This window comes from Oryzias latipes, chromosome 2 (genome assembly GCF_053564925.1).
Source record: "Oryzias latipes strain Hd-rR chromosome 2, Olatipes_Hd-rR_3.1".
Lineage (NCBI taxonomy): Eukaryota > Metazoa > Chordata > Actinopteri > Beloniformes > Adrianichthyidae > Oryzias > Oryzias latipes.
Genome location: NC_136238.1, coordinates 32,701,870 through 32,717,172, shown reverse-complemented (window position 1 = coordinate 32,717,172; position 15,303 = coordinate 32,701,870). Strand labels below are relative to the sequence as shown.

The window sequence follows — 15,303 nt, the reverse complement described above, 5'->3', positions numbered from 1 at the left end:
AAGATGTAGGTGAGGTCAGTCTTTCAGTCTTCAGTAGGTCAAACACCTAATTAAAGAAACGTATAAGTTTTCAAAAAAGTTTACAGACTATATTTTAATAAACACACAGTCCCCACACTGACACACTCCTCGTTTACAGTCATAAGGTGGTGGTCATTGATCTTGTTTTCCCTACCCTATCTCTTATGGGGGGAGTCAGACGCTCAGTGGTGGTTGAGTCCCTTAGGCAGGACTCTAGACCAACAGTTCTCAAAGTGTGGCCCGGGGTCCAATGGCGACCTGCAGGAACATTTTTGTGGCCCTCAAAAAATCCTAAATGATCGTTATCAAACCAGCTGTACTTTGCTTGGAAACATATTGTTTCAGGGTTTCTGGAACAATCTGAAGGAAAAAAGGTAATTACACTTGGGTGTCAATGGTACAGCGTATTAAATTCACCACAAGAGGGCAGACTAGGGTTGGGCGATGTCCCCTAAATTGGCAGTTGACGATGTTTGCAGTCAACCATCGGGATGGACAATGATATCGGTGGTGGTGGTGGGGTATTTTTAATTTTTCATTCTTATATAATTGCCATTCGTCATTTTACTTTATTACTTTATTTATTTTATTTCCCGAATAATGACTCATCCTCGATGATCCAGTCTAAACTGAGGGAAGTGACTTTAAAAAAAATCAAATAAACAAAGTAGAAAAGAAGTGGTCCGGTCCTGCGTTTGATTAGACCGGTGGAGCAAGCGACTGTGTCTCTAGCAGAGCAGACGGACTTACAGTTTTGTGTTTTAGGGGAAGTAAGGATGCTTTGTTACGTGTGGGAGATTTAGGACTGTGATCCGTCCCGCAGCTCTACGTGAACGAGCAACCGGAATGTAGGAGAAGCGGGTCTCCCGGTAAAAGTGTGTGTCGGAGCAGAGCTCGGAGCAGAGCTCGGAGCGCTAGCTAACGCAGTGTGTAAGCTTCGACGCAGAAAGGCCGCTCAGTCCTTAGAAACCGTTCAAACATTTGTGTTTCCAGTCGTGTCCCGACAAAATAAAGGCTGATGTTATTCCCACATATTTACGTGCAGCCAAGATGCAGATTGTAGCGTTTCACGCATGGATTTATGTTCATGCTAATGTTGTTAGCCCATGTTAGCATACTGCTAATCCTGGCTTCCGGCTCCGTTTTTCAACAGAAAAAGCACTGACTACACGGATTAAAGTTAAAATGATGCGTGAACAGGCGCTTCATAATAACCGTAACTTTAATAAAAGCACGTTTAGGAGATCATCTTGTATATTACCGAGCTGACGTATCTATGTGTGTAGCCACTCGGCGGAACTAAGTTTCGCTTCCGGTTTTTAAAAACACTGCTGCGCATGTGCGAATGATTTATTCCGACCGAAAGTGCGACCCATGAGAATGTTTTTTATAATCTGAAAAAGTTTTTCTGGGCCCATGTACACGGTTGGATTCTAATCCGACCATTGATCCCATCAAGATATTTTGCACACGTAACCGCGGCTTATAGGGTCGACTCGCACCTTGGCGGGGGCGTGGCATCACGACGGTGTCTCTCCATCGGGATGTCAGTCAACCATCCCTAGGGCAGACAACATTTTCTATGTCACTACCTCTGCGAAAGTAAGGACCGTGACGATGGTGGTAGAAATGGAATTAGAAGCAAGGGACTCGGAGAGAGAGCCAGAGGAGGTTATTTTGAGAAAAGACCGTTGTGTTGGTGTAGAGAAGTTTTCAAGCTAAGTGGACAAATGCTTACTTTGTCGTACCTCATAGGCTGGATAAAGTTATGTGCCTGATTTGCAAGCAGGTAAATGCAATGCTCAAAGAAGTCAATATAAATCTTCACTATGTCACAAATCATAAAAACTATGACATATTTACCAGATTGTGAGACTAGCAGATTACCGGAGCTGCAGTGAAGAGGACGGCGGTGTTTGTGGGTGTTTTTTACTGCAAAGATAAGCTCCAACAACTACAACAAGGTTATGCTGCACACCAGATAATGTTTACAAAAATGGCTAAATTCAGTGACGCTGTGACAGAAGCTAGTAGCTACGTTGTGGATGTGTTGAAAGTATTTGAAATTGTTTATCAAGAGCAAAAGAAAAAGTTTGAAGAAATAAGTCTGTCAAATGATACGTTTACTAGACAAGTAGAAGATCTGGCCCTCAACCTCCAACAAAAACTGGGAAAACATCTGGAGGGCCTGGTTAATTGTACCATTCACAATTGGTCATTAAAGTTATTATAAACAACTTTTTCTGTCTTTTTTTCCCAGCAAAATTGGCCCCCGGTCTTACGTCGAGTTCCTGATTTGGCCCTCCACTACAAAAACTTTGAGAACCCCTGCTCTAGACTAAATTTTTGCACTGGTGCACCTAACATTGTTTGAGGTGCACCAGCACGAAACTTTGGTGCACAGACATAAATGATCAACTTACATACTGTTAAACAAATGTTTCTTTATTTGAAACTACATGAAAAAGTTGGTGTTTAAAGACCCACTTCTATTAAATTTGTGTTTTAGTTTTTTTTCACATGTTCTTGTAGCATTTTCCATGATTGAAGACATACATAAAACATTTTTGAGTATTTCTTTATTAAAATAAAAGCAAATAAAAAGGCGCTGTTTGAAAAACGCTTCGATTTGTGACATAGCAAGTAAAAAGCCTCCCTACTAGTCTCCATTGTGATGCATCCACTTAGAAATAGATCCATGAACGTCTTTGTTTTCTTCGTCTGAGCTGAAATCTGGATAAAAACGGTATGGCTAGATAGATTTGATATTGCTGCTATTTTTGTTGCACTGTAATGTTAAGGTAGTGAAGGGCTGTAAGCTAGCGGGAGAGAGTGTAAACAAAGATTTTATGGGATAGTAGTGGTGGGTTTCTTCCACGTCAACAGTCTCTGCACAGCTCAGAGATACATTTCTAATGAATTCCTGCTTCTCTGCAGAGACTATGTCCTTGAAAACAACAGGTTTTTGATTTGGCCTTAAAACATCATCATCCTAATGAAAAGATAACTGGGAACACTTTGAAAATAGATCAAAATATAGTTGGAGTGGGACTTTAAAATGCTTCACAGAGCTCACATTTAAACTAAAAACCAGATTTTAATGTTTCTTTCCCTTTCTGCGTCACAGTTCATCATTTGCTGTCTCACTAACTTTTTTAGTGTGATATGCTGCTGCTTTTTATTTTCAAACAGAGCACCCTGTTCTGCACCATGATTAGCTAGAGATCTTGTAAATCAATCAATTTGAGCCCCCATGCGGTCCTGCTGGCCCTGGCCTTGGTGGGGGATGCGATTACTCGGCAGGCGCTTGTTCTCTATCTGCTGCTTGTGGGTGTTGGTGGGGGTCCTGGCTGCTGCTACTGCCGCGGCGGGGGTCTTAGTGTGGGAATGGCTGGGTACTTCCCTCCTTTTTACATTCCATCATCCATTTTAGAAGAACAAAAAGATCCACTTGATCACAGGTGCTCTCAACTTTGCACAAATAGTTTAAGTGATTAAATGAAATATTTCACGTTGGTCAAAATGCATTAGTATGTGTGTGTGAACATCAGCTGTATTGTGTTCATATTGACATGTTTTGTGTTTGGGCTTTTTTGACGACCACAGGTATGTTTGTGGCATTTGGGTGTGTGTAGACAGGCCCCGCCCCCTTTTTGGATTTACATTATTGACTGGAATGATTGTAAAATCCAGCAACTTGTTGCCTTATGCTGCTTCACGGTTCTACCCCCCCCCCCCCTCCCTCTCTCTTCTTCCCTTCTTTTCTTTTCCGTCCGGTCCAAAAAAAGGCTGTTACAGATATGACTAAGATGAATAAAGTTTAGCCTAATTTACAAAATGGGTGTATTCAAATATGAAGCTAGTGTATCAAACATTTCATAACCCCTATTGTAACAGTAAAATATGTCCAACACAAGAGGCTTTCCGCTCTCATCTGTTACTAAGCTGTTGGACAGAACACGTAAAAAAAAAACTACTTTTAGTGTTAAAGCTCAATCTCTACATTTATGGATTTATATTAGATTTTTTTTAAGTTTGTATTGATTCAGATCGATTAATTGATTTCATCCACCCAGCCCTGTTATTTCCTGCCCTTTATCCTGAGAGGTTATTATTATTAGAGATTGTTATTTATAGATCTGTAAAGATTTGATTTAACAACTCGATTTAAATCATAATTTGTGGTTGATATGATTTCTAGTCAATATTCTTTCATTTTGAAGAATCCGATTCTCTGAACTAAAATGGATCCTGAACATCTTTATCTAAAACTTCAACCAGTGCGACTCAGAGAGAAATTCCTGGTACTGAAAATTTCATCATTGATACCATCCTTCCCGCTGTAAACAATACGAAGAGAAGTGAGGACGTGAAAGAAGACCACCCCCATAGTAAAAAGGTGCAGGTATGTGCATAGTGCAGAAAGACTTAGTTTTGGAAACCCTGAAAATGCAAAGAGACACGGTTATAAACCGCAGTTTAAACTGCAAAATGGAAAAACTCCGACATGTCAAGAAGAGGCTGCTGAGTTTCCGCTGAAACAAGGCGAGGTTGTCTGTGTTGGAAGACCAACTCGAGTGCAGGAACTTCAAGTGGACTATAATGAAAAGCCCTCCATCCTTGCCTCCTTTTACTGAGACACAGTTACACCACAGTTTGTGAATGGATTGTAGAAGCTTGGGCTAACGTGTCTGCTTCCACTGTTGTTCAAGCTTTTGCAAAAGCTGGCATCGTTCGAGACAGACTCTGACGATGAGTAAAGGTAACCTGATGTGTGTGATAGAAATGTAGCCAGACTGTTCATTTCAGATACAGAAGATGAGACTTTGATGGATTTGTGAATGGTGATTGATGACTGAAAAAATAAAAAAATAAATCGCAACCTACTCAGTTTTTCTCCTGCTGCCTTTTTAAAACACACACTAGCATGCATGTTTTACCTGTATGTTTTAATGTTAAATCCAGAAAAAAACCATAACCGTATTAAGGAGAAGAGTGTGTTATTGGAAATAATATGGCTTTAATTGTGTATGTGTGAGTATGTTGTGGCAGGTTACTGCTCCCAAGTGACAAATAGAGCCCCTTAACACTGCGCAAACCTAGCGAGCGTGCAATATGACCGCTCAGTTAGGATTGCAACTGCAGTGGGGTAACTCTGTAAGAAGTCCAGGTTATCTCATCTTCAGAGTCACCTATTGTTTCTGCCCCACTGGCTCTTTCAAAATAAAGGCTTGTTGTAGCAGAAACCTGAATGGAACATCAGAATGGACTCAAACTGCTGCTGGTTTCAAAGCCTCGTTCTCAACTTCCAGCTGAACTCTTTATGAGTTTGAGCGTCTGTGACAAACTCTACAGTTGAACAACAGCAGTGAAAATCTCCATGGATGTCAACTGGGAGAGAATCAACATGAGATTTCCAAGAGTTTCTGCAGGAACTCATCACAAAGTCAGGAGCTGCAAGGCCTGATGGGAGATCTGGGATCCTATAATGACATGAAGGAAACTCCTTCAAAGAGGAAAGATTTCATCTGACTAGAGCTGTGACGGTGTGAGATTTTTGATCATCAGTGATGAAACCGGCAGGGGGCGCGGTGTTGCAGTTAACCATAGCCCCCCCCGCCAAAAAACAAAACAAAAAAAACACAAAATCCTCCGGTGGGCAGCCGTGTCACGCACTCAAGAACGCACGCAGCTTGGAATGGAAATTAATAATTAGAACGCAGTAAATTTGTCGTATTTCCTCGTCAGACGGAAACTTCTGTTGTAGAATGAGGATGTGTGTGTGCTTCTAAAACCGCACAAGTGTGTGAATGAGAAATGGGAGCCGCGTGCAGCTCTAAGAAGAGGCAGTGACAGCCATGGGCAGTGCAACTGCAGGGAGTGAAGGAGAACAGTAATAAAAGGTTTCCCCCAGAAACCCTTGAAGTCTGAACACAGGAATAGCAGAATAAATGTGTTTAATGTGTTTATTATAGTTCCAATCATGCACCATATGAAGAACTAAAAAAAAAGTGATTGTCACCCCCCTACATCTGACAGTCACTTTGATGTTAACATTTGATGTTCCATTTTACGTAATAATTTAAGTAATTCATGTCTGTCATGGGCTTTATATGGAAGCGATAGTGTAGCATAATTAAAAATAAAAGTCAAAACCAGACCGGCTTTTTCCTTTTTAAAATGAAGCTCCATTTTTTGACTTAAAATTAAAATGAAAAAGCAATCCTTCTTTTTCCTTTTAGTCTTCAACACAGCCTATTCTGTCACTTTGTGATGGTTCGGCACTGTCAGCTGGTGGTGGGACCCACACAGTTTCTTTATTTCATGTATAAGACTATTTCCTTTGACCTCACCAGTGGACTAATGGAGATCAACGCCCAGTAGGAGGGGCTTACGGGTTAATAGGAAGTGTCACAGGAAATGAAAACAGACAGAGACAGAGGTGTCATGACCTGTTGTGCCCTGCGTGGAGCAGTTGAAGTGCTCGCAGTTCTTCAATAAAGGAAAGAACACACTCACCTTGGGGCCTCTGCTTTATTTCCCAGAGGGACCCACGACAATAACTTACGAGACTGCGAGATGGAGATCGGCGCATTATTGGATGCTAACAACCAGATATTAACGTTAACCATGTCCGATTTTTAAGGTGTGATTAATAAATAAAGCAAATTATCATGACAAAACCATCGTAAAACTGGTATTACCTAAATAGAATAATAAACACGAATGTCTGCAACTTTATCAACTCCATGTGTGAAGCATTAGAGACCCAATCGCTGCAGCTTATGGTCGGTCTGGTCCAAACTAATACATTTTATTGTTTGTTTTTTAGCTTTAGCTTTGAGTTACTAACTTTGCAGTCCGAGCAGCTGCTTAAAGTCACGTCACGCGTTTAGACAGACAAATGTAGTGAACAGAGTCCGGTAGTTTTCCCAAATAAAACTTCCGTCTGTATTTTATGGAAGCGATTTTTGACTCAAAATTAAAATGAAAAAGCAATCCACCAAAATGCTTTTTCATTTCCTTCCTCAACACAGCTTATTCTTTCACTTAATTAAAATGATAAAGAAATTTTCAAAAAGTTATCTGCTCAATGTGTAGCTAAATTCATTTAGAAATGTTTAATTTGATCATCAAAATGGATTAACAGAAATACCTTTTCATTTTCAAAATGAAGATGCATCATATGACTCAAAATCAAAATGAAAAAGCAATCCTTCAAAATGTTTTCATTTTATACTTAAAAACCGTTTATTGTGTGTCATAATTAAAACAAAAATGAAAAGAGGGGATTGTATTTGCATTTTAACATCCACCCTGCGAACATTGTCCCAATAATCAATTCAAAAACGCATTAGCAGAGGGGAGGCGGGGTGATGACGTCACTGCTTTCTCTGTGTGTCCGGCTGGTGAGAGACACAGACAGACTAGGAGCAGTGGAGCTTTCTGTTAGCGGCAGAGAAGACGGCTTTGTGATGTTTGTGAACTTCTGATGATTGCACACAGCTTTCCAGGACTATGTAGCAGCACTTCCGCTTTCTGCGGTCTTCCTTCTGACGCACCACGGACAAGCTTTGTTTCTTCGGAGCGGCAGCTGCCTCCTTCGTAGCGGAGCGCGAATCTCCGCGACTCAAAGCTCCCAATCGCCGAAGGCGGAAAAGCTGCTACGATCTGAGAAACCATCATATGAATTTATGTTTCCAGTGGTGTTCAGAACCAAATGAAGGATGATGTAATCCCCACATATTTACATATTTATTTGCAGCTTCGCGCTGATCTTGCAGTTTGATGACAGCTGGAGCCCCATCAACAGATAGCAGATTTCTCCATGCTAAATGTTTGGTGGTTGGACCAACACTCACTCAGCGCGAAGCTGCAGGAGACTATCTTCTAAATGTCCTTTTATTACAGTTATGAGTATTATTAAGGGCCTGCTCGTTCATATTTTTTTAAATCTGTGTGGTCGGTGCTTTTTTTTTCACTGCAAGGTGGACCGAAAAGAGACAGCTTAGCATAAGGTTAATATACGCTAAAAACATTAGCCGTGGAGGAACTTAAAACTCTGAACATGCAATGAGCATCTTGGATATAATTGTGTGGGAATTACATCATCCTTTATTTTGTTCTGGACACCAATGGAAACATAAATTCATGTGATGGTTTCTCAGATCGTAGCAGCTTTTCCACCTTCTGAAGCCTTCAATCGGGAGCTTTGGGTCGCGGAGCATCGCGCTCCGCTATGAAGGCAGCTGCCCCGCTCCGAAGAAAAGAAGCTTGTTCGCGGTGCGTCCGAATGAAGACCGCAGAAGGTGGAAGTGCTGCTATGTAGTCCTGGGAAGCTGTGTGCAATCATCAGAAGTTCACAACCATCACAAAACCCTTTTTCTCTGCCGCTAACACAAAGCTCCACCACTCCCGGTGTGTCTGTGTCTCTCAGCAGCCAGACACACGGAGAAAGCAGTGACGTCATCGCCCCGCCTCCCCTCTGGAAATGCGTTTTAGAATTGATTATTGCGACAATGTTGAAGGGTGGATGTTAAAATGCAAATACAATCCCCTCTTTGCATTTTCGTTTTAATTATGACATAGAATAAGCGGTTTTTAAGTATTGATTTTTCATTTTAATTGTGAGTCAACCCCAGGCATGAGCCAGGGCTCCACAAGGGATTTCATGTTTCATGTTAATTTTATGTCATTTTTCTAATGCAATTTTACGCTATATATGTACATTTTTACTCTGTTTTACTCAATTTATTTTAAGTCTCTAGGTGGCTGGCCATGGTCAGGATGGAAATTAGCCTAGGCTACAATCCTGCATATTTACAGTGTCTCATTACCTTTAGAGTATTCTACACTGTTTGTTGTATGCATTGTCCCTTAAATAAATAAATACAAATACAAATGTAATTCATGGACACCAGTGAGGTTCACAAATCATTGAAGAAAAAAGGTTCAGCGCAATAGTGGGTCTAGATGACAACAACTCCCAACGTTAAAGTGCCTACGATAGCACAATGGTTACAAGGTGTGTTTTTTAAGCTAAATAATTCTATAACATTATATGTCATGCTGAAGATATCAGTGTTTCCTCTTCCTCACAGCATCTGTCTAACATCAAATTGAACTGGACCATTTTCCTGAGTATATCCTTAATTATTATTATTTGATAATAAGTAAACAAAAATTGATTTGATATCAACTTTAATTCTTGTAGTTCTGTTGTCTATCTCTGCAATGATACCTCCCTTTCTTGGATTGGACAGTAATGAGAAAGTTCTGACACTAAGAACTCTCATCTTTAATCTGACTTCAGCGAGACTTCAGGGTTAAAATCTGGGTAGTTTAAACGTGACTTCTGGAATAACGCATCTATGGCACAACGTAATAGATGCAGACTAGACAAAAACACACCAGTAAAAAGACGAATTTTATATGTTTTCATTTTGCCCTGCTGGATAATAAAAAAGCATTTTTGCCTTGAGGACAAAGAGAGAGGACAGACCCAGAGCCTAACAGGTCGTGTTTTTCCACCTCTCCCCTTTTGAAAAAGGTTTGAAAATTCATGCAGACTCTTGTGTGTCTTTTCATTTCCCAACTGCACATTTCATTTTTGGACGTCCTGAACTGGGGTTGGGCGATGTCCCCTAAATTGGCCGTTGACGATGTATGCAGTCAACCATCGGGATGTACGATGACATCGTCGGGGGGGGGGGGGGGGGGGGGGGGGGGGCTATTTTTACATTTTTCGTTCTTATATAAGTGCTATTCGTTATTTTACTTTTTTAATTTTATTTCCCAACTAATGACTAATCCGCGGTGATCCAGTATAAACTGAGGGAAGTGACTGTAACAAAAAAAGTAACAAACAAAATAGAAAAGAAGTAGTCCGCTCCTGCACTTAACTAGTCAAGTGGACCGGCGGAGCGCGGATTTACAGCTTTGTGTTTGATGGGAAGGGGGGGGGGTGCTTTGTTACATGAGCGGTATATGTGGGAGATTTAAGACTGCGATCCGTCCCGCAGCTCTAGGGGTACGAGCTATCAAACTCAGAACCGGGTCTTAAAGTGTGTCTGAGCACAGCTCGGATCGTCAGCAGACACACAGCGGTTTGAGCTTCAAAGCAGAAATGTCGCTCAGTCCTTAGAAAACATTCAAACAATCACGTGGATTTGTGTTTCCAGTCGTGTCCCGACTAAATAAAGGCTGATGTTATTCCCACATGTTTACGTGCAGCCAGGATGGAGCGCCACCCAAAGCTAATGTTGTTAGCCCGTGTTAGCATACTGCTAATCCTGGCTCCGTTCAGAAAAAGCACTGACCACACGGATTAAAATTCAAATGATAAGCGAACAGGTGTTTCATAATAACCGTAACATTATTAAAAGCACGTTTCGAAGATCGTCTCGTATATTACCGAGTAGGGTTGGGCGATGTCCCCTAAATTGGCAGTTGACGATGGTTGCAGTGAACCATCGGGATGGACGATGATATCGTCGGGGGGGGGGGGGGGGGGGTTTACGAGGTTAAAGTGAAAGTGCGCCTGAAGAGCCGCAAGTGAACGCCGCGCAGCACGCAGCACAGCAGACGACTACATTCAATGGAACATATGAGCTGAATGTTTATTGATAACGTTCAAAATGTTTGAAAGCTCATTTGTTTCATGTACGATTTATAAATGTTTTATTTATTGATGGGTGGTTTGCAGGATCTGTGCAGCGAAGCCGTCGGCATCTCTGCAGCTGTCCAATTGAATCCTTTCAATTTCTTCCTCCACAAGACCAGAGATCTTTACGCTTGTGTCATGCTTCCGTCTGAGGAGGAGCAGCACTTTTGGCATTTTCAACATTCTTATGCTAATATGACAGATAATGTTCATTCATCTTTTTTGTTTTATGTTGAAAACGGGATGTTTCATCTGGAGGAGCGGGGTGTAACACTATTTACTTCTGCATTGGTGTTCGGATGACAGGTTCATGTCGTAAGGTGACAAATGAACTTCAGGTTATGTGAATGAAAAGGAGAATAAAGGCTGCAGCGATCCTCTACACCCAAACTTGTCTCTGCGCTCCTTATATTTTCAAATGAAACTCCGCTTTACCGACACCGAACCCCGGAAAGCCGGCTCCACTAAAATAATCTGATTTTGAGTCACCAAAATGTTCAGAAAATCTTTGTTTAAAACCTATAATCCGGAAATAAAGCTTCAGAAAAGGCTCCACATATTTCAACTTCGACTTCAAGCATGGCTCCGATAAACGGAAAGCTTTGGTGTTTCCTCGTTAATCTATAACTTGTTTCGCAAATTTTTCTCATAAATTCACGACTTAAAATTTAACAGTTATGATTTTTTTCCTGTAAATTTACAACTTAAAAGTTGTAATTTAAATGTATTTTGTAAATTGCCCTAAAACTCTGTCGTAATTTCCAATACATTGCACGTATGGGGGGGTTTGTGTGAAGTAGTGTCCTTACACTTAAGAACAGTAATGCACTTTTTAATATATCCTTTACATAAATATTTTTTTTCTTCTTAAAAAAATATAATTTCGTCATCCGGGCTTCCCAACAGGTGGCACGGGGCGGGGCGTCCTTCCACCTAAAGGTTTGATACAATGGCTTTGGTGTTGGTTGCTAAAAAGGGTACTTCTTCGCCTATATGGCAATTTTTTGGATTTAGACCTGACGAGAGTGGGCACCCAAGGGATCTGACTGAAGCTGTCTGCAAGATCTGCTCACATATGGTCCGCGCAAAAGATGGACAGACGACTAATCTTCATGACCACCTGCGTGTTCGCCATCCAGCAGAATATGCCACCCTGCCTGCACGTGCTGGACCTAGCAAAAAAGCAAGCCTGGGTCAGCAGACGTTAACTGGGGCTTTTGCAAAAGGCACTAACTATAAAACCGACAGTGACAAGTTGAGGCAGTTGACAGATTCGGTAACTCGCTTCCTGGCCAAAGAAATGGTTTCGTTTAATACAGTGGAGAAGCCGTCGTTCAAGGCCATGCTGCATTCCTTCGATAAACAGTATGAGCTGCCAAGTCGGAAATATTTTTCAAAGACGGCTATCCCAAACCTTTTCAACGACGTCAGAAGTAACATCATGAAAGAGCTGGGTGATGTAGAATATTTGGCCCTGACAACAGACATGTGGTCCAGCTGCAATATGATGCCCTACATGTCAGTGACAGTGCATTATGTAAACAAAGAGTGGACACTGCAGTCCAAATGCTTACAAACTTGTTTCATGCCCGAAAGCCATACAGCAGATAATTTGGAAGAAGCACTACGCGAGGCAATTAATGACTGGAAACTACAGGAGAAACAAATTGCCTGTATAACTACCGACAACGGGGCAAATATTGTTGCAGCCATCCGACAGTTGAAATGGCCATGGTTAAGTTGCTTTGGCCACAACTTGAACCTGGCCATAAACAACTCGCTTGCGCAACAGAGGGCCAGCACAGACCGAGCTTTCGGAGTTTGCCGGGCCGTCAACACTGCGTTTTCGCACAGCTGGCTAAGGCGACGAGAACTGCAGAAAGCACAAGTGGAAATGAAACTCCCTGAGCACTCACTGATCACGGTAATTTTTAAAAGTTATCTAACAACGAAAAAAATATTTAAAAACTATTGAAAAATATTTCACACAATTACATTATTGTTTAAATAATTGAAAATGTATTTTATTATTTACTGCGTCTTTACTGACAGGACTGTGCAACACGATGGGGCTCAAAACAGCAAATGGTGGAGCGAATCCTGGAGCAGCAGCAAGCCATCAAACGTGTGTTTGCCCAAGACAAAAGCCGCCGCCCACTTCCCCAGCTGACATGGCAAGACATAGGCGTTCTGGAATCTGTGAACAACGCGCTGAAGCCAGTAGCAGACTTCACAGACATTCTCTCTGGAGAAAATTACGTAACTGTGTCCTCACTGCTGCCCATGTTGGCTCATTTAGAAGGTGTGCTGGAGGAGTCAGGGGATGATTCCAAACTGACAGCCGACCTCAAGCATGTCATCCTGGAGCAAATGAAAGGCAGATATGATGATGACACCATCCAGAGGATGATGCGTAAAGCAACACTGCTTGACCCAAGGTACCGAGGGGACCATATGAAACCTACAGAACTTCGTTCTACAAAATTTGAAATAATGCAAGAGATTGATCTGTCGCTGCCAAGGCCAACACCAGGCCCCTCGCATGCTGGAGAAGATGGAGAGGAACCAGATGTCGGCATCGCCACCATGCCAAAGAAAAAAAAATGGTCTTTAGGCAGCCTTCTTGCGAAGAGAGCAGCTGCAGCCACGCTCACTGATGAGCAAAAGGTCGAGTCAGAAATGACAATTTACCTGCAGGAAATGGCTATCGATGGGGAAGAGGACCCACTGACTTGGTGGAAAAGAAACGAAACAAGGTTTCCGTTTATGGCCAGATTAGCGCGGAAATATCTGTGCATATGTGCCACCAGTACTCCATCAGAGCGGGTCTTCAGCACAGCGGGGAGTGTAGTTACTCCTATTCGCAGCTTATTAAAACCAGACAAAGTGAATATGCTGGTATTTTTGGCCAGAAACATCGAAATTTAAACATGGTCTATGTAAAATCCACGTTGCGGTCTGAGTGAGTGTTGTTCCCGCTTTCTCGTTCTTTGTTGTTCTGTGTTTTAATAAATTTGTGTTATCTGTTCTGAACTACCTTCATTCTTTAATTTGATTTGACATTATGGCCAAGGAAAATTGTCTTTATTAAGCAGACAAAAATTGACGTTCGCTGAATTCTGGGTTTAAACAGCCGATTCAGCGCTGTAAAGTCACACATCAATGTAACAATGAGCATGATCTCCCGAGACACAAGGATACTAATTATTCATTAATAAGGCCCGGTTTTCTTGTACAAAATTAAAAATAAATGTACATTTAACATTTAAAAAAGTCAACATTCCAATAAATGTCAAGATCAAATGCCTCATCATATTTTCACATACTAACACACGTCACGTGTCTGCATAGACTAAACTAGCATATATATGCATTAGTAAATATTCTTTTAATTTACAGAGCAATTCCTGCAAAGATTTTAGATTAACTATAATCTATGTTGCACCGAGCAAAAATGATAACTGCCGTGGATCAAGTCAAAGTTTTATTAACACAGGATCACCATTATTTGCAGTACAATACCATCCCGATTACACCACAGCAAACGTGCAGGAAAAAATAATTCGCAATCGACGCAAAACTAATAATCAAAAAATTCGAACATGCTAGAAATCTGTGATGCACCGCATCAGATACGGCACTTAAAAAAAATAACGTCCTGTATAAACTGAAGGAAGGGACTGTGACAAAAAATAATAATAAGCCAAACACAATAGAAAAGAAGTAGTCCGCTCTGCGTTTGATAGTCAATCATGCCGAGTGAGCCCCGTGAGGAGCGGACAAACGCAACACAAAAGCAATAACTTAAACAGGACAGCAGGGCACAATATTCCAACACTAAAAACAGGAGGAGCAACATATTAAAATAAAGCATTTGATAAAAAGAAAAAAATACCCATTGTTTAAAATATACCTCTGCTGTCATAAGAGCGTATCTGGTGCGTCGCGACTCACAATACTTCACGCCTAGTCCGTAACCCCCGATAAAACGGGATCAAATAAAAACATCAAGCACTTCTTAAAAGCATCATCCACAGGCAAGGATAAAAGCAGTACTACCACACTCTCGGCTGGAGCCAACTAACGCTGCTCCGTGAGCTAACCGGCTTTGTCACAGGAAACTAGAACCATGGCAACCAAACATCAACTTCCGTTTTATACCCTCTGCGCCGTGGGTATAGCGACACCCTCAGGTGCCTCCCGTTACAAATAGAAAAGACTAGGATTAGTGTGTGTGTAATTTTTAGTCTATGGCAGGGGTCGGGAACCTTTTTGGCCAAGAGAGCCATAAACGCCACATGTTTTAAAAATGTAATTTCGAAAGAGCCATACAATAATGTAGTGTCCCTTTCCCACACTGAGGCACGGAGACGTAACCTCTTTTAAGGTTCTTTATTCTGGTTACTGTAGACCGCAACAAACGCCGTACAATAAATTCAGCAACTCCTGAATCTCTCCCGCTGAGACGAGAGCGCTTCTCCCAACTTTATATTTCCCTGCTCCCGCTCCGCCCTCCCATTTCCCTTATTCGGCCCATAGCTGAACCCCATTGGTCCAAATTACCTAACAACAGGCTGAGCGACAGGACTGAGAGCCAATCAGATCTCTGCTTGATGCGT

General features: G+C 41.6%; 1 protein-coding gene across 6 annotated transcripts in view; it reads right to left on the bottom strand.

Moving 5' to 3' along the window:
- Window positions 1-15,303, bottom strand: part of LOC144981319 (uncharacterized) — a 75,400-nt gene that overhangs the window by 24,721 nt on the left and 35,376 nt on the right. The window lies entirely within an intron of this gene.